Source organism: Passer domesticus, chromosome 13, assembly GCF_036417665.1.
Source record: "Passer domesticus isolate bPasDom1 chromosome 13, bPasDom1.hap1, whole genome shotgun sequence".
Classification (NCBI taxonomy): Eukaryota; Metazoa; Chordata; class Aves; order Passeriformes; family Passeridae; genus Passer; species Passer domesticus.
This window is the reverse complement of record NC_087486.1, coordinates 12722570-12741390: the sequence shown is the minus strand read 5'-3', so window position 1 is coordinate 12741390 and position 18821 is coordinate 12722570. Positions and strand designations below refer to the sequence as shown.

The following is an 18821-nucleotide window of genomic DNA, read 5'->3' as shown; positions in this document are numbered from 1 at the left end:
ATTAAACCGTGATTCAGTATGCAATCACTATGTCTTTCAGAAAATACAATTGCTTGGAGACCAAGCAGTTTTATCTTTTACTGTAGACTCTCACTAGCATATTCTTGCTCAAAGTATGACACTGATTGCTATTCTTTGCTTTCTCAGTAAAAAAATATAAATTGTAAAAACAAGTGGAAGAAGACATTGCTGTTATTTGGCAACCACTCCTTGTATTGCTGTGGAGATTACCCCAGTGCCTCCAAGGTGGAGCAATGACATTGACAGCACCACAAATGGATAATTACCACGACAGGAGGGATTCAGGCTGCTCTGGTTTGGGTCTAGGTCAAGTGAAGGGCCTGGGTCCTGCCAGAGTGGAAATACTTGGAAATTCTTCTAAAATTCTCAGTATCCAACGTTACAACATCAGCCCATGTGTCACAGCTGAGAGAGGGATCCAGCAACAACTGCTCTGAATTCTCTGGGACAAATCCCTACCAGCAGAATGTTTTGTACAAGAAACCCTTTTAACTGATATTATTTTCTACTGATTTTGAAAGAAACTCTGCCATAAAGAAATATTAATGAAATTAATATTAATGTTAATATCTGTTAAATAGCAGACAAAAGGCAAATCAGTAAAAGCCAGGTTCCACAGCGGATGGACAGCTGGGTTTTCTTCATCTCCAAGTGAAAGAATGATGTAAAAAAAAAAAAAAACCAACACCCACCAATGATGCTGGACATGAGTCCAAAATCTCCACTTCTAGATCCTGGCTATTAAATAAATAACACAGCCATTGGCACTGCCAAAGGCACCACAGCTGTTTGGGAATTTAGAATATTCCATACTTCAATCAAAAATAATGACAAATAATTAAGGTGTTATTTTAACTCAGGGTTACTTTTTCTTTTAAAAATTATTATTATTATTATTATTATTATTATTATTATTATTATTATTATTAGCAGCAGCAGCAGCAGCAGCAGCAGCAGCAGCATTATCATCATTATCATTATCATTATCATTATTATTTTGGAGGGGAGAATCTGTCATTTCAAAGTGTAAAACTTTTATAAGTCCTTAGAAGGATAAAAGCAATAAACACTGATGAAACATCTACAAATCTTTAAAGCCCCAACATTTTCTACAGCACTAGACTGTTTTTTGGGAACTTGCTCTGTCACTATAGTTCTGTTAGGAAATATTTGAGCATTTCCTCAGGAAAGTGGTTATCTGTCTGGTCCATACCCACAATTAAAATTTCTAGTAGAATAAAAGTTTCTTTTGCACACACAGATTGCTCAATTTTTGTGAATTAAGTTATTATCAGGAATGAATACAGATCTGGAAGTTAAAAGTACCAAAACTTTCACAATCATTTAAAAATCTAAGTGGGAGATAGTACATTTCTGAAAGAAAGACTACTTTGACAGCATTAATCATGCATCATTCCAACTTTGCAGCTACAAATGCATTGTAAGAACATAGTGATTATTTGGGATCAACACAGTTATTCCTGAAGGAAAAAATAAATCTGAATGTTTAAGTTATTACTTTCTCTCTTTGATAATTGACTAATGTTACTTGGTGGAATTAATTAGTTTTAATTGATCCATTTCTGCTAGTTATTAGTTTAAAGGAGATAAAGGTTCTGATGTTATCCCATTCTCCTCTAGGAATTTAATTCTCATTTTTTCCATTAGTCTTAGCTATGGTGAGCAGCTGACAGTCATTGTAGAAATCTTTTTTGAAAATAAATGCAATCCAATTATGAGGTTTACAGAAAACCTCCACAAATGCAAGACAAGAACACGCAAGAATATTTCACCTCTAATTAGAATGTACTTGTCAAAAGGATTTGTGCACTGAAATAACACCTCCTCTTTCCTTACAATGCCTTTTAGATGTGTCATTTAGGAATGTCTGAATGTCTTAATAGAAAATATAGGTTATGTTTAACAATTCATAAACAATTCACTATGGTTTTTTGTAAGTCTTGGAAAGCAGACATTTCTCACTGCTCTTGAAGAACCTGTCTTGGTTAAAGTACAAGCTCTTAAATTCATAAAATATTCTACATTAATTATTATTTTATCATCCATTATCTTCTGTTAGACTGCCCTCATTTTATATAAAAGATACAACAAGATGGAAAAATATTTAGAACTTAAATCTCTGAAACTCTCAAGCTACAACTTAGAGGTACTGACCTGAGCTACAAGTTTTTAGAAGTCACAGCTGTGTGTAATTTATCTGTGTAAATTATGTGCAATCTATCAGTTGGATGTTATGGAAACTGCATGAATAAGTAAAATTGCAAGACTAGAATGAATGAATGAATACTAAGAGAGAGACACTCCATTCCTGAGCAAGTCTTTATTGCATGCCTCGAGTATGGCGAGGAAGGAGCTGCCAAATGTTGTGTGAGTTGAACCACTGAAAAAGTAAAACAATCATCTGAAATGTACTGCCTAGTGTCATATCATTATTGTAAAATGGAAATTACTTTTTTGGAGGAAACTCTCATATCTATGCATTCAATAGGCTTCACTACATCAGGGGTGACATCTTTGGCAGACGATCTGGCAACACCCTTTGTGTTAAAAGTTCAAAAGCTATTTCAGAAACTTCCCTGAATCCAGTGCCACCTCCTTTTGCTAACCAACAACTCCTAAAATAGAGACTAAAACAAAGACTGCTGTTGCACTGAGGCTTTTACTGAAATAAGCTGCTATATTGGTGATGTTTAGCCATAATTAGGACAAAATAAGAACTTGCCACTAGGTAGCTGAAGCAGGTATTGGAAATGTTTTATATTCGCAGTATGCAAAGGGGTTCAAACTCATATTTAACCTGATTTAACACTCACCAGAACCAGAGCATGCAGATGTTATAAATATATAGTTACAGTGAATAATATGGGATTGGATTGTAATTGGATTAGGATCTGATGACCCTTGTAAAGATCCTCTCTCTCTACAGTGAGAACAAATATGGAGAGCAGTATATATGGATTTTTCTGCTTGCTGTAAGCACTAGGCTTTGTCAGCTAAGCAGCTGCAGCCGAAACTTAAGTTAAAACCAGTTCTGATGGCAGCTGGTTACACACTTAAACTTCTGTGGTGTATCTACATCCTCTGAAGCCTTAAAGAAGCACATGAAATAACCTGGTTTCAGCTCTTTAGAAAAGCTCTCTTGCCCAATGTACGGCCAAACTGAGGTCAGGTATGAACAACAGAACTGTTCTTATTCTCACATAGAGTCATGAGATCTAAAAGTATGATCAATGATTTTTTAAGAGCACTTTCTATTAATGCTTTAGAACAGTTGTATTTTAACAGCACTGATGTTGGTTTAAGGTTCTATGTGTGAAAATACCACACAGGAATTTCAGAAAACACCTCCAATTGATAAACAATAAATTGAATGGACTAAAGGGTAAATGTGAGAAGCTTTGTAAATCACTAAATCCATTGCCCTAGGTGAGGCATATGCATGTCATTGTATGTATTTGTTATTGATGTGGAGAATTGCATAAAATGACTGAAGGAAAAACCAGGTTTATGTGATTTTTTCATGTTTTTCTTAATAACACAGTAAAGTAAATTAAGCTACTTATGTCAGCTATTAAAAAATGTCTTCATAAGGAGCCCATTGCAGCATCTGATTGCTTAATGAATTAGCTTTTGATAATATCATAATGGAAAGTGAAATTTCTTACATTTTTGCTTTAGATCAAAAAACTATATTGATTAGAGTGACAAGTCCAATCAGACCAAGATAAAATAAACTACAGTTCATGACAATGATACTCTGGACAAGAATGGAAAGTTACTTTGCTGGTTTTTTTAGAGTTAATTTTCGCCCCAGCACCTGGTATGGGCTGTGTTTTGGATTGTGCTGGAAATGCTTTGCTAGCACAGGGATGTTTTCCTTACTGCCGAGCGAGGCTCACACAGAGTCAAGGCCTTTCCTGCTCCTCACCCACCCCAGCCATGAGGAGCCTGGGGGTGCCCATGGAGCTGGGAGGGGACACAGCAGGGCCAGCTGACCCTGAGTGAGCACAGGGATGCCCCACACTGGATGTACTCAGAGTACAAACTAGCGGGAATAGGAAGGAAGCAGGGACATGGGGGGATCTTCTTAATGATGGTGTTTGTCTTCCCAAGTAACTGATGCATGTCATGGAGCTGTGCTTTCCTGAGAATGGCCAAAAACCTGCTTGCCCATGGCAAGTGGGGAATTAATTCCTTATTTTGATTTGTTTGCATGTAGCTTTTGCTTTACCCACTAAATTTCCTTTATCCCAAGCCATGAGTATGTGGTCTTTTATCCTTCTGATTCTCTCCCCCATCCCACTGAGGGGACAACTCTGTGTGCCTGATTTGCTGGCTAGGATTAAACCACAACAATTATTTACTCACTATTAAACCTGGCTGGGATTAAACCACAACAATTACTACTCACTACTTACTCAACAATATTCACTATTAGTGCTACTGCAAAAAAAATAAATTAGCAAAAGTCCTAGTGACTGGTTTCTTAATTTGAACAATTTTTTTTTTATGATCATCTTTAGGACAGGCTAGGAACTTATGAAGATCAAATGCCACATTGCACTAACCAAGGAAATGATAAATATATCAGTGGATCTTCCAATTGGATAGACAAAGAAAGACATATTTGGTAGACTGCAGCTGAAAGATACTCAGAAATAAATGAACAGAAAAGGGAAACTTTGAACAAACATAATCTGTCCAAACCAAGACAAAAAGTCATTTGGTTTAACAGCTCGTCCATTGTAATATCACTATTTAAACATCCCCATGGAAAAAAAAAAGAGACAGAGAATCACCATTATTTGCTCTCTAAAAATAAAGTGATGAAAATTCAAGCAGTTAAATAATACCTGCTCTGGTCATAGCCCTTCCAGTTCACAGCCATTCCTAATAAAACTGAGTATCTCCTCTAGTATCACTGGTAGCAAATTAATATTTATGGCTTAGCAGGCAGTATAGGGCTAAGAATTGCTTGTGGCACAAGAGACAGAAAATTCAGTGAAAGAAATCTAGTTTTCCTGAACAATAGTTCACATAGAAAAACACATTTTAAAGTAAGACTGTTTAAGCAGGATGGAAACATATTCATTATGAAAGTCTGCATAACATTTTGGAGGATTCATTAATTTCCTTTCAGCTTTAAAAGCAGTACATCCTTTCACTTTTTTCTGTGGGAGTGAAGCAGTACCCACAGCAGAGGAAAAGAAATATAGATTTCTCAGCCTACTTGGACATGCAGAGATTCATGGGATGATGTGAGATGTGCTGAGGGTGCTGAAGGATACCCTGGGAGGGTTTTTGGCACAGTCTCCCAGAGCTGTCTTGTCACCCAGCAGGTGAGTGACAGCTGGAGATGGGAACAACAAGGCAGGAACAGAACTGATCCAGGATGCACAGTGCCTGAAGCCCAGCTGACAATCCACACAGTGGTGTCTCCCAGGGATCTGTGTGGGGACTAACACTGGGAACTGCCTTCCTTAATGCAGGACATGAGAGAACAAAGTGCACTCCCAGCAGAATTGTGGATGACAACAAATTGAGGGGCATCAGTCGATATGTGGGGGACAGGGCTGCTGTCCTGAGGGGTTGGGACACACTGCAGACGTGGCTTGATAGGAAACCACTGAGGTTTAGCAAAGCCCTCATAAAATATAAAGACACTAACACACTGGGATGAATCCAGTGGAGACCACCAGGATGGGAGGGGATAAGGAATAAGGAACACATGAAAGACGTCAAGAGGCAGGTTTGTTCAGCATTAAGAAGAGGGCACTAAGGAGACACATTACTCTCTCTGCAACTTGCTCCACTCTGAGAGATACAGACTGACAGACAAAAAAATCCCATGTTGTTACACAGAAATCCTGATTAGATACTTGGTTTTACCACAGAAGTGGTCAAATATGCCCAAAGAGGGCACAGAATCTCCATTACATTGAAGTTGTTCAAGACTGTGATTCTGTGTGACTCAACTGGAGCAGACCTGAACATCCTGGTCTGAAGAGAACAACTGTAACAAAGGGGTTAGACTACTTAACCTCCAGAGGTCCTTCTCAAACTAAATTGTTTTCTGATTCTGCAAGAGCAAAGGATCTTAACAAAAAGAAAAAAAAAACAACAAAAAAAACCACAGTGAATCCATGATACTGATCTATCATTTGGTTTCTTTTTTTATTTATTTTTCTTTTCCTCCAAGTCAGTATTGTTATACTAAACATTAGTCTGAGCCTTTATTATTTCATAAAACATTCCTTTACTCAAATGTAATGAAAAGCTCATTATGACTTCCCAGCTACCAGTGCAAACAGTGTACTTAGCCAAATGGTAATTGTATCGGTCTTCCTTCTATTCCAATACTGCTCTGAAAGTTGTGTCCCTCAAATGAATAATTACCTACAGAATAATTAAATGTTGCTGATATGGTCTACTCATCCCACTTGTACATAGAAACAGCAAAGTCTGTCTTCCCTGAAATCTATCTCCGTCATGTTGGATAAGCTTACTGCCCATCACACGGCTGGCATCGATCCCCACTCAATTACAGATGAACATAGCACCATATTAAAAGACAAATAAGGTTTAATTTTAATCACAGACAGCCTGTAAGTCCATGTTCCATTATAGATTAAAAGAACCAATTATTTTTAAAAGTAAAGATTTAATGAAAGGCCTTACTAATATATAGACACATTGCTCCCTCTGCATTCTAAGTCAGACTCTGCAGTAATGTTTGAAATTGCTGCAAGCAATCCAAGCAAGGCATGTGGATACACCTTGGAGAAGAATGGTTTTCCTTCAGATACAAATACACTTTCTCAATAGGGTTTCTTTTGCAAGATTTCTCTTTCAAAAGAGTAAAATCACAGACCATTTATAGTCAACAAATTAACTCTGTGGCCAGAGTTTTATTGTTACTGAGACAGAGTAAATGCAAAATAATTGCATTGAAGCAGGCAGAAATTCCACACTAATGACACTGAATGGTGCTGAAATCACTTTATCCCAGACTCAGAAAGGTAGTTAGGAACCTAATTCTCATCTGAATTCAATGGGAGTTAGACACCTACACATCTCTGAATCCAGACATTATAGCTTTCCATCTGTAACAACAGGAGTTGGCTTGCATAATTAACTCCAGAATCAAGGGCATCAGAATTCTTATTTTCTTACTATTCATTCTTGAGTACTAGTTTTCAATCCCCCTTGTTTATTGAGGTAGTATAATGTTTGTGAGACTGTGAACTAATAAAATTTTAGCTCTATAATATTGTTGATATTAGCACTGAGAATGCAAAGATAAAAATGTACATTTTAGATGTATATCTACAAACTGGGTAATCTGAGAATGCTGTTACTAGTGCTAGGAATGTAATTCCCCTTGTACAGAGAAAACAGGAGAGGTTATATACATGTATATATGTGTATATATAAAGTTAACATCCCAATTTTTAAGGATGTTTTTTATATAATGCCATGCTTTTTTTAGGAATTTCACATACACCATTCAACCAGAAATGCTTTAATGAATGGTAAAATCTCTTCATTTTTCTAAATTTGGACAGAACTTCTTTAGAAGGTAAAAAAAGTTAAAGCACTATTTACCAACAGACATTGTTACATCAATCTTACAATTACTGTTCACAGTTAAAAACAAAAACCCCAAAACAAAACAGGATTTCCTTGACTAGGAAGAAGCTGTATTTTATCTGCCCCTCTAACCTTCAAGGAAAAGTGTACCAAATAAAACACTAGTTAGGTCTGTAGAATGAGGGTTCAGAAAAGAAATGCAGGCATTTCTGATATATTTTAAGGATCTCATATCAAAAGATCACTTAGAATACTTCTGATGATGAACAAAAGAGTTGAGAAACCTTCTCATCTACTTATACTCAGCCCTTGCTGTTTTCATCCTGCAAAATTCTTTTTGGTTTTGTCCTCACTGATCCCTGAAGGAAAAAAAAAATCTCCAGCTTCTCTCCACTTGTTAGATATTCACAAAGAGAATAGGGGAGAGCAGCAAGCAGGTGCTCCAATGGAAACAGCTCCTCACAACGCAGGTGCACTGCAAGGATCCAGTGCAGAAACAGCAGCTGTGCTCTGGGAGTGCTCCCACCTTCCTTACTCACTCTTACATACACACAATTAACAGAAATGAGAAACTCAATTTACCAGGCCTAGGGATAAACAAGATTGTGCAGAACCAAATCCCTACTTTCAAGCTGGAATCCTATTATTTTTCATTTTTAATGTTCTTTTGACTAAAACAAATTCCTGTTTTTAGGTACACCATCAAATTCATCCAACATGTTCTGTGAAATATCTTAAAAGACGCATGAAATAAAGGCTTTTAAATCTCTTCGCAGAAAACTATGAAAACAAAATAAATCAAGGTACACACTGAAACTTCTATCTTAGCATATATTTCATTAGCAGGATGAGGATATAACAGTTCTTCAACAGAAGTAACAGGTTTCACAAAAATAGTTAGAATATGCAAAGGTACAGATTGTTCTCTAGCTGATCTAATACCAGGTCAAGTCAAGATATGGATTACTAGACCAACTATGATTTTAAATCAGCACCATTATTTTCCTATATTGACACCAAATATATTGTACAATGAAATTAAAATACATTATCAATGTATTAAAATACATTGAAATTAAATACATTATCAATGAATTCTGTAAACTTTCTAATTCACTGTTATCTATTCTAAATTCTGTCAGACTTCTCTAAAGAAGAAACATGTTTTATATACAAGAAAAATTAGAGAATATTTCCAAAGTTTTCAAAAAATCACTTATGTGCTTGCTATACATCCAGAAATAGAGCCCTGTGTGTTGGAAATGTAAGCTGATGGCTCACACTGAAAATGTCACCTGCTATTTATTGTCATGCTTTCTTTTTCAGGTTCAAAGGCCTCACCAATATGTTATAGCAGAAAACTATTTATGGCCATGTTGTCTGCTAAATGTATCATATGCATCTCTCCAAAATCTGCACACTGGATTCTAGATTAAGCTACTATGAAATGCACCTTTGTTGAGGCCACTGAGCAACATTCACGTTCTGTGCTGGTTTTTAGCTGGAGATGATCTGAGTTACAGTATTTTGCAAAAGCATTAGTCCTCCTCCAGAGTATTTGCAGCAGTGACAAATAAGATTTTCTGTTATTAGCTAGCACAAAATCTGGCACAGCATTATGTGCAGAGTAATAAATGTCTTCATTCTCTCTGTGGCACACAGCACTGAGACATTTACATGAGATTGCTGTTGTCACAGACAGTAATTAAGTGCTTGATTCTGCCATGGCCTTTCAAAAGGTCTTGGGCACCTCGAATTCATGCTATGGTACATCATATATATTACTCTGAGGAAATTTTACAAGCATGGTACTGTAATATGCAGAGATATGCATATATGAACTTTCCTCTGAACAATACCTCAGTATAAAAAACAGTGCACTCCAAGTCTGAAATACTTAATAAAAAATAGCCAGTTTTTATAAGCATAATTTTAAAATTAACTGAGTAATTTTGGCTGCATAATCATACCCCTGAAGGGATGCAATAAAATATAAATTTAATCAAATACATTTTTAGAACACGCTTCAAGCTAGGACATGTACAATTTTGATCCAAATATCTAGTCATGAGTATAATATCAGACCTTTAATTATAATTCCTATTATAATTGTTCTATTGAAGAAAATGTAGCCAGTGCCCTTACCTGCAATTACGCACATACAGTCTGTGGAAAGAGTAGATAAAAACTCTCCTGTGAACCATTCCTTGCTGAGCTAATTCACCCAACTGGTTTAATTTCATTTGCCCTCAGTCTGCCGTTGCAGTGATTACATCTAAATGAAAAGACAAGGAAACACCAAAATGAAAAAAAAAAAAATCATTAGATTTATTGTCTAAATTTTCAATTTGACTTTTATTTTTGAACAATCAGGGAGTCTGGGCCACAGAAAGCATGCTGCAAGAAAAGCATTAGGAAGTTTCTGATGGTGGTGTGTATGAATATCTCATCTAGTGGCTAAAATGTGTGGCCTCCCTGAGACTCGTTACGGTGCACACCTGGTGCTCTGTGATAGGTGCCCTGTATTTTACTCCTAATATATGGGGATCTATAAACCCATAAAGAAATGTCTTTTTGCGAATATCTGGTGTTAACATTGCAGCCTGCTCTTCAAAGTTAAATACCCTTAGGCCACAGTTGTAAAAGGTTTCTGTGGCACAATGATCTGAGACAATACCCAAATTATTATTTTAAATAGTTATATGCTAATATATAAGTTCCAATATTATGATATACTTCATCTTCTAATATTTATTTCAATGTAGCTTCTGCAATGCACATAGAGCTTTGGAAACTGCACTGCTGGCTGTGTAGCAATGTCCAAAGGGTGGCAAAGCTCTGCACAGGAGGGATGTGTGGATTCAACAATCCCACGTGTCCACCCATGAGACCCAAGACACTGCAAGAACCTAACCCTGGAGATAACTCAGTCTCCTATATTGTGTGTGTTATGGAGTAGCAGGATTACATCTCCACACAGTGCACCATTTATCAAGACCAGATGCCATAAACACACTGAAGTTATTCCAGAAATAACATAGGCACAAGTCTTCTCTCAAATGCCCCAGGACTCCCGTCCACCCATCTAATCCACAATATAGGTGCTTCTCTGGAAAATGTCAATTCCCTGTCACATTTTCTAGCTGCTTCATATTGTCCAAATCATTGTTTGCAATATTATTTTTAATATTGTACAATAGAATTCAATCCAGTAAATGGTCAAAAACGTGGGTGAATTCCAAGCTACGCAATGAAATATGTGGATATAATGCCAATTCTTTTGAACATGAGCCATACATGGAATTTAACATGGATTTTTCTCCTCCCCCAAAATCTACCTTGACCTTGCAAAATATGAAGTTGTTAGCTTAGTCTCCTGGGGAAATCACAGTGATAAAATCTAGGCTATTATAAAATACCAGACAATAAATTTCAATCCAAAGATCACAAATAAACAAACAAAACCCAGTATGACTTTCCAGTTTCCAAACAAACTAGTCTATCAATTAGCCCAAAAAGCCCACTCAAAAAGGGCCTGGGGTGGTGACCATGCAATGTATCAATAATCAGATTAATTCATTCAACTGATCTGATACATAAGCATGAAATAAAGAAAAAATGGAAAAATACAATAAGCATGCACAATCACATTGGCCTCTCAGACAAAACAGGGTCATGTAAGGATTTTTTTTTCCATCATGTGACTCATTATGCAGCGCTAATTACATCATCTCCCCATCTTGCTGCCTCTAGACACTCAATTGCTATGGATTGGTTGCTTTCCCTGAGGCTGCTGATACATTTATAATAAGCATGGACTAACCTCAAAGTAATGAATCCCACCCCCTTGATTAATTTATCTTAAACAGAAAATGTTAGAGAAAACTCCAAATATATTTTTTAAAAAAATATCAAAGATGTTCAGCTCAGCTTCTGAAAAAAATTTTTTGCAATTGGAAACCAGCTTGATCATGCAGATGTCTGGCTTACAGTCCTTTATATTTTTTATATAGGGATTTAAGTACAGCACCTTTCACACAAGTCCATTTAAATGATCTGGGCACCAAGCTTTTTGATTTCTGAATTAAACTTTAATATGTGACTACTTCTGATAATGCCATGAATTATATGTAATCTTTGATCATGCATATTTGAGTGGACAGTGCCAGAATTTAGTCTTGTTCTGTCATTGTTCATGTAACTTCAGATTTGGAAAGAGAGCCTAAACATTTGCTCTTTTTTCTGAGTACTTGCCAAAGCCAAGGCATAACATTGGAAAATAATTATAGAAAATGAAAAATTTCCAGACCTTGTACAAGCACGTGCAGCATAGTGACTTTAATGAAGATATGCTAATTGTCAAAGCTTTGTCTAACACCTCCTTGGACTCTTGCTTGCATTGGTGCTTCACACAGCCTTAAGTACCAAAAATACATCCTGGATCATTCCCCTCTCCACCTCAACACAGGGGAATGCTTCCTTAAGGAATGGATGTCACAGAAAGATTCTCTGACTTAAAAGGGGTCTCCATTTTAAACCAACATGAGGCAACATAAGCATATTCACCTCTCTCAGGCTTAGAGTTATTTTTCTATTAAAAGAGTGGAAAATAACTGAACTCCTGAGATAAGCGGAAGGTTTGGTCATTTCCTCTGCAAAACTTGTACTCAAAGTATTTCACAAACTCTTACCTTTTCTGGGTTTTTTGTGTGTGTTTTTTTTTTCTTTGTTTGTTTTTGTTTGTTTGTTTGTTTTGGCTGTTCCTGCTTTTGTTAATTGTTGATAAAAGAAAAGGCTAGCAGTTTGTCTGCCGCAAGAATTTACAGCTGTAGCAATGCTTCTAGGTCACCAGCTTGCCAGGCTGACACAGTGAACCTATGAGTGTCAAAGGCATGGAATCCTCATATTTAAAATTAAAAAAAAAAAAAAAAAAGGAAAACAAAAGCAGAAAAAATAAGACAGTGGAGCATAATTATCATGCCAATTCCTTTAGCTACCAGACTTTAAATTTTGAAGGAGTAGGAACTCCACCCTCTTTTGAAACTTTCACAATACACTGAAAATTTATGAAGCTATAATGAGAGAGAAAGAGGGAAGCTGACAGAGTGCAAAAATATCTTTTCAGTTTACAATACCTTCACTTGGGAAGTCTGACAGTCTGTGGTCCATATTCAACATTAGATTGTCAGTATGGATTTTGAAAAGGGAGAGAAATCCCTTATCTTTAAAATAAAATTCAGATCCCTGGGTCTCAAAATTTCAATTATTTGAATTTACTGCAGTCTGAAAGAAGGCCACTGTGCTTCCCCAAGGGCCAGAGCAGAAAAGAAACTTCAGATCTACTGAAAGGATTCAGAGCTGCTACCACCAGCACCAAAGATATTCTGGGTCCAGATATTAAATACATAAATGATGGATTTATACCCCCGGGAGAGTTTTGCAGTATCTCAATCCTTTATTTAGGCAGTTTAGTTTTAACCACTTGTGGAAAACACAAATGGAGTTTTCTGATCTCCATGATGGAGCCATCAAAGATTAAATTATTTTTACAAGCCTAAGTATCAAAAATTCCATCTAAAAATGTAGAATTTTAATACTGCAAGTGTTTAACCTCTCCAGCCATTTATTGAGCAGCACCATATGCTCATGAACTCCAGATATTTTAAAATCCAGAAATTAATTTTGATCAAAGCAAAGATCAAAAAAGAAGTTGCACGCCTGTTGTTTTCAGCAAGAGAAATGTTGAAGGACAAACATGGCAATTCAGAAATTTTTATTACATAAATTCAAAACTAATCTACACAGAAGACCATTTAGAACACAACAATGCAAATAATGCAAATAACTAAATAAAAATCCATAGTCGCTGTAAAACTTCAGCTTAAATTGGCTGGTGAGCTTCAGTGGCACTCTGAAAGGATAAGTTGTAAATGAGTCAAACCAATGGACATGAAAATTCCTAAGAAATGTGATTTTTTTTTCTCTCAACTCTGTCCAGTAACAAGGAGGTGATTCAAATTATTCAGCAGATGGCTCAGATGTAAGAACAGCTTGGTAGAAGCAGGACTAAGCTAATTACAGTATTATGACTGTGCCTCTTTATTTTCTACCTCCTTCCTTCTTCCTTCCCAGAGAGTACATCCAGCCTCTCCATTTCTCTTTCAAATTTCACCTGGAATCTCAGCACACCATGCAAGGGCAGAGTGAGCAGGAGGATTGTGCTGAGCAGGAGCCAGGGGCTGCCTTTCCCTCCGGCCAGGGGTGCTGCTCTTTCCAGCTTTGCTGCAGTCACAGCTGCTCGGGTAAAAGCATCTGTAAATCCCTGCCAGTGTTCTTGCAGATTGGTGACCACGGTCCTGTGCACTGCTACACATAAGATTGGAAGCCACAGATAAGAAGAAACTATCAAAAGGATATTTGCTTTGGAATGGATAAGATTATTGACATTTCCAAGGTTGTACATCCGTACCAGAGAACAGGAAAACCATTTTGTCTTGTGATCTAAATCAAACTCATACAAGGAATAAATACTATTGTATTTTGAGCTCCTTTTTTTTTCCATTTTTAAGTTATCAGAGTTAAAAAAAAACAATGTATCTGCCCATGTGAATGAATAACTACTTCTCTATTTTACAAATAGGCCATATTGCTATGCATGGCAGGATTCACTGTCCATCTAATACAGAAATATAAATAATATGAACCCTGAGACCATCTATTAATCCATTTCTTTGCTCATACAATTTAATTTGTGATTGTTCATTTTATTTCTTGTCTAAACTGTATCAAGGAAAGGGATGGGGATCCTTTCTACAAATCCTTTATATTTAAGATAATCTAAATATGTATTGCTTAAAAAGACTGCAAACAGTGGTATCTCAGCATAACATAAATGACACACCAAGGCTATTTACCATTGTATTTTTTTTCTTAACAGAATATACTACAATCATATCTGTGCAAAGTCATTGTGAGATATGCAGTGTTACAAGATTCCCTGACTGTACATTAGAGGAGAATCAGGAGAGCTGAAGAAAACACTTGTGAACAAGAATACCTGAATGAAAAACTTCATTCGTATTTGAGACATGATTTTAATGGGGCACACAGAAGTGAATTGGTAAATCACACTATGTGAATTTTTAGAAAGCAGGGTTAAAACTATATTTATTATCAATTAAAAGCTTGAACTCCAAGCTGACCTGTACTAACAAACTTTCTAAAGCTTTCTAAACTAATGCAGTTTAGATCTTAAAATGTCCCCAGCACCACGGAACAGTAACCTGGAGGTACAGAAGCCAGCCAGGTATCACCTATCCTGACAATGCTCTTTTGTAGGAAAAATTGCTAAGATAGAGAAATTAGCAGAGTAGTGACAAGATGTTCAGATTTCTCTTTGCTGTACTGCACCTCAGTCAGGCATGAAAGAGGGACTGGATGCAACCATCATAAGAAAAACCAATACAAGGTAGTTTTAAACTGTTTTTTGGACTCTGTGGTTCTCAAAGAAGAATAAACACCTTTCCTTTTCTGAATGAAGTTGTTTCTGACTTAATAAGATCAAAATCTAAGGAATATTTTTCTTTTTTTTTCTTAAAATATATGCAAATGTTTGAAATTATCCCAACTGGCTTCAACATAACCAAGCAGAACTTTACCACAAACAGAAGCAGTTGTAACAGGCCCAGTGAAATAACTAAGTCCACAGTTCAGACAAGGTACACACTAATATGAAACAGTGATATTGTAAATGTGTTCCAACACATATTTTGCAAAGCTTCAAACATCATATTCAGCAGATGTATTTAATTTCATTCACTTTTTAAGCTGCAGCCATGCTCAGCTGGGTCAAAATAGTTTTATGCATAATCTGAAAATTTACATAAAAATTTCTGTATAACATATAAATAATAATGCAAAGAGTCCAGACAACTTTATCTTACTTTACATCAGATAATACAACTTCCAGCAGTGTTTGTATTAACATACTGCTTTTAGGCAAAGAAACTGGGAAAACCACTATGCAAATGGAAAGAGTTTTACACCATACTTTTAGTAAAAAATCTTTTAGAGGGCTGGCAATCAGTACAATGAAATAATTTGGAGGTGATTTAATCATACCATCTGGGTTGTAGAACTCATGAGCAAAAGGGTGTTCCTATTAGTGTCTCTAACAGTAATTGTTATTTTAATTGGCTGAAATAAACTCTGCTGCCCCCAGGGCAGTCATAACACTAGGATGGTGTAGACCTGCTTTCCCTTATGAAGGTAGAAGTGCAATGAAAAACTGCCCTGTGAATAAGTAAGAAGCTACTTATTTATAGAGCAGTTATAAATAGAGCAGTTACTAATTTTCATGAAGATTGTTTGGGGGGGTAAAACCAAACCAAAACAAAATAAAACTCCACACCTTAAATTTAAAATAGAATATGATATCATACATTTTCCTGGACATTAAAGCTTTCTGGCATTACACAACATTTTAATCAGGCATCTGGAATGTAAATTAATGGAGAAAGAATGGTCTTGTACCTACTTCATCTTCTGGCTCTTCTGACAAGAATCCCATGTAGGTGATAATTATAATGTATAATTTGGGTGATTTAAAGTTTATTGGAAAGAGGGGACATTAAAAATATTTTTAGAAATTGGTATTTTACAAAATATCCTTGACTATCATATTCAAGGTAGAATTAAGTTCCCTAAGCAGATAATCACAGAAATATTTACTTAAGAGATATTTGCATCTAAATCAAGCAATATTGAAGTCTTCATCTGTTAATAAAGGAACCATGTCTGGTGCCCATCTCATTGGCTCTGTATGACACAGCCACAGAACAGCTGTGCTGACAGGACTCAGGGCCCCAGCTCATGCCTCCCCAAGAACATCTAATCCCAGCTTTTGTGAGGGATTTCACGTTTCACCAAGCCCTTAAAACTGGAGCACCAGTCAAAATAAAGATTCCCTACAGAACAGAAGAACATGAACTTAACAAACGGAGTGAATTCAGATTTTGTAACAACAGCTGATGTCCTTCCACTACAAAGTCAGGATTTTTGACACCTGGACTGGAATGGACAATGTCCAAACAAAGGAAATCTTTACGACACCATTCAGCATTTCCAATAAGATATTCCACCACGCTCTCCAGTCAGCAGGGCTGCTGCTGAGTTTTCTATCCAGTGATGACTGACTGTCCCCAGAGAGTCCTACAGTGCCCTGGGTTGCTATAAGCACAGATTCTTTCAGGTCCAGCCTTTAAGTAGCCTGCCTATCCACAGGCCAAGTAGCTGGTCCCTTTGTAGGCAGCAGTGTGTTGTCATGTTCCAATTGCTTCAAACTTGAAGAGTTGGGATGGGTTAATTCCGGGTATGAGCAAATACAACAAAAAGAAAAAGATATACAAACAATTTTGCATCAAAGGCAAGTCTGTACTGCCCCTGTGTCTAAAAACAATTGTTTACACTAACTTCACTAACTTCTATATTTAACTGTGTCCTGGTCTCTTCCTTGGGGATAATGATCCTAAAACACCTGCAGGATTTTGGCTTACACTGAAACAAAGTCTGATTTACCTGTTGAGAGAAAAAAGCTTTTTCTGCAGGAGATTTGAGCTGTATGAGGCCTCCTACAGACTGTACCCTCCTGAAGGACTTCAGGACTTCCTGCTATTTCAGTTGATATCTTCACCTCCCAATGCTTAATAACAGTATTTTAAGGGATCAGTAAAGAAACACAATTTGTGTTTTTTTAAATAAAAGAACTTTAGTAATGTCACCTTGCTGCTCATTGCCTTTGCCATGTTTTAAGGTATAGAATAGACAAATTATGCTTAAGCAATTAAAAAACAGGGAACCAAGATTAAATCCTTATAGTTATATATATTATAACCTTATAAATATAAATTTTATATTTTGAAACATAGGCTCTCATTATCAAGGAAATAATAATAGAATTTACATTTTAGAGGATTGAGCTGTGGTTGAATATCTCCTGTTATAAAAGGTTTTTATAGTCATTATGTTCTGCCTTTATAAAACAACAGTAATGACCATTACAAGTTCAAGATTTGCCAGATTTTAGCAACAGTAGTGACCCCGCCTTATGTTTATATCTTTTGTTTAATGGACTTATACATATATTTTAGCTCCATGTTTCCATGATAAAAAAAAATAAATAAATCAAAGAACAAATGTGTTTGGCTCTATTGGAAAGACAAGACAGAGCTTTTCTCTGATTACAAGCTTTGTATCATCCAGACAGTCCAGGGTCTTGCCTAGTCTTGTTTAGCTCTGGCAGCAATTGTCTAGCAATTAGGTAATTGTTCTTTGAATTAGTTTTAGTTAGTTTAAATTTATAGTGATGACAGGTACTTATTCACCATGGAGTGAATGAGCAGCATTCCAGCAAAAGTGTGCTCTGGAAGAGGACTCAGGCAGCACCAAGAGAGGCCCCAGGTGGTGCTGGGGGCCACAAACCAGGATCTGTCCAGGAGGACAATATTCTTCCTTTCCCATGAAATCAGTTTTAAAGGAAACAAAGTAAACAAAAAGACTGAACAATGGAACAAATGGAAAGAAAAAAAAAAAAAAAAGGCAGATTAAATTGTATAAAAACAAACCAAATTCACCCTAAAACTGGGAAGAAACAAACTGCCAATATCAAAAGGTTCCCAACAGAAAGAAGGAAACCTTCGTCACTTTCTCACAGCCCTCCCAACAAAGGCTTCAGGATGCTTTTTGTAACCCCTTAGCTTTTTGTGACCTCTCAGCTTTTTGTAACCCCTCTCCCCTTGAAGGGGGTCACCCCTGGTACCCAGGAGACACCCCTGGTAAAGTTTACTCTAATTTGCCAGATTTCCACAAAATAGCTCTCAAAACAGGAAAAAAGCTGAATTTAAGTTATCCTGGTTCTTCTTATGGAAGTTCATTTTTAACCAGTGTTAATTTACCCTTTTTCATCTGGAGCAGCTTCTTTTCTCCAGTCAATGGTGTCATGTGGAAACATTAGGAACAGATGTGGGTGATTAATAACAGTAGAAAAGCTAAATTTTTTATGATAGACCACATAAATCTCTCTACTATGAGATGCCAGCTCTCCAGTCTGTAGCCTTTGTATAGTTTTTCTGAGGTGTTTGTTGCTTTTTTCTCCTTTGAAGTACTCAGATGATAAGATACTAATTATGATG

At 36.5% G+C, this 18821-nt stretch overlaps 1 protein-coding gene across 17 annotated transcripts in view; it reads right to left on the bottom strand.

The window, feature by feature from the left end:
- Positions 1–18821, bottom strand: part of TENM2 (teneurin transmembrane protein 2) — a 1348016-nt gene that overhangs the window by 1065925 nt on the left and 263270 nt on the right. For all 17 annotated transcript variants that reach the window (XM_064387797.1, XM_064387800.1, XM_064387808.1 and 14 more), the window contains one exon: positions 9778–9907. The gene's annotated coding sequence lies outside the window, so the exon portion shown is untranslated. The remainder of the gene's footprint in view (positions 1–9777; positions 9908–18821) is intronic.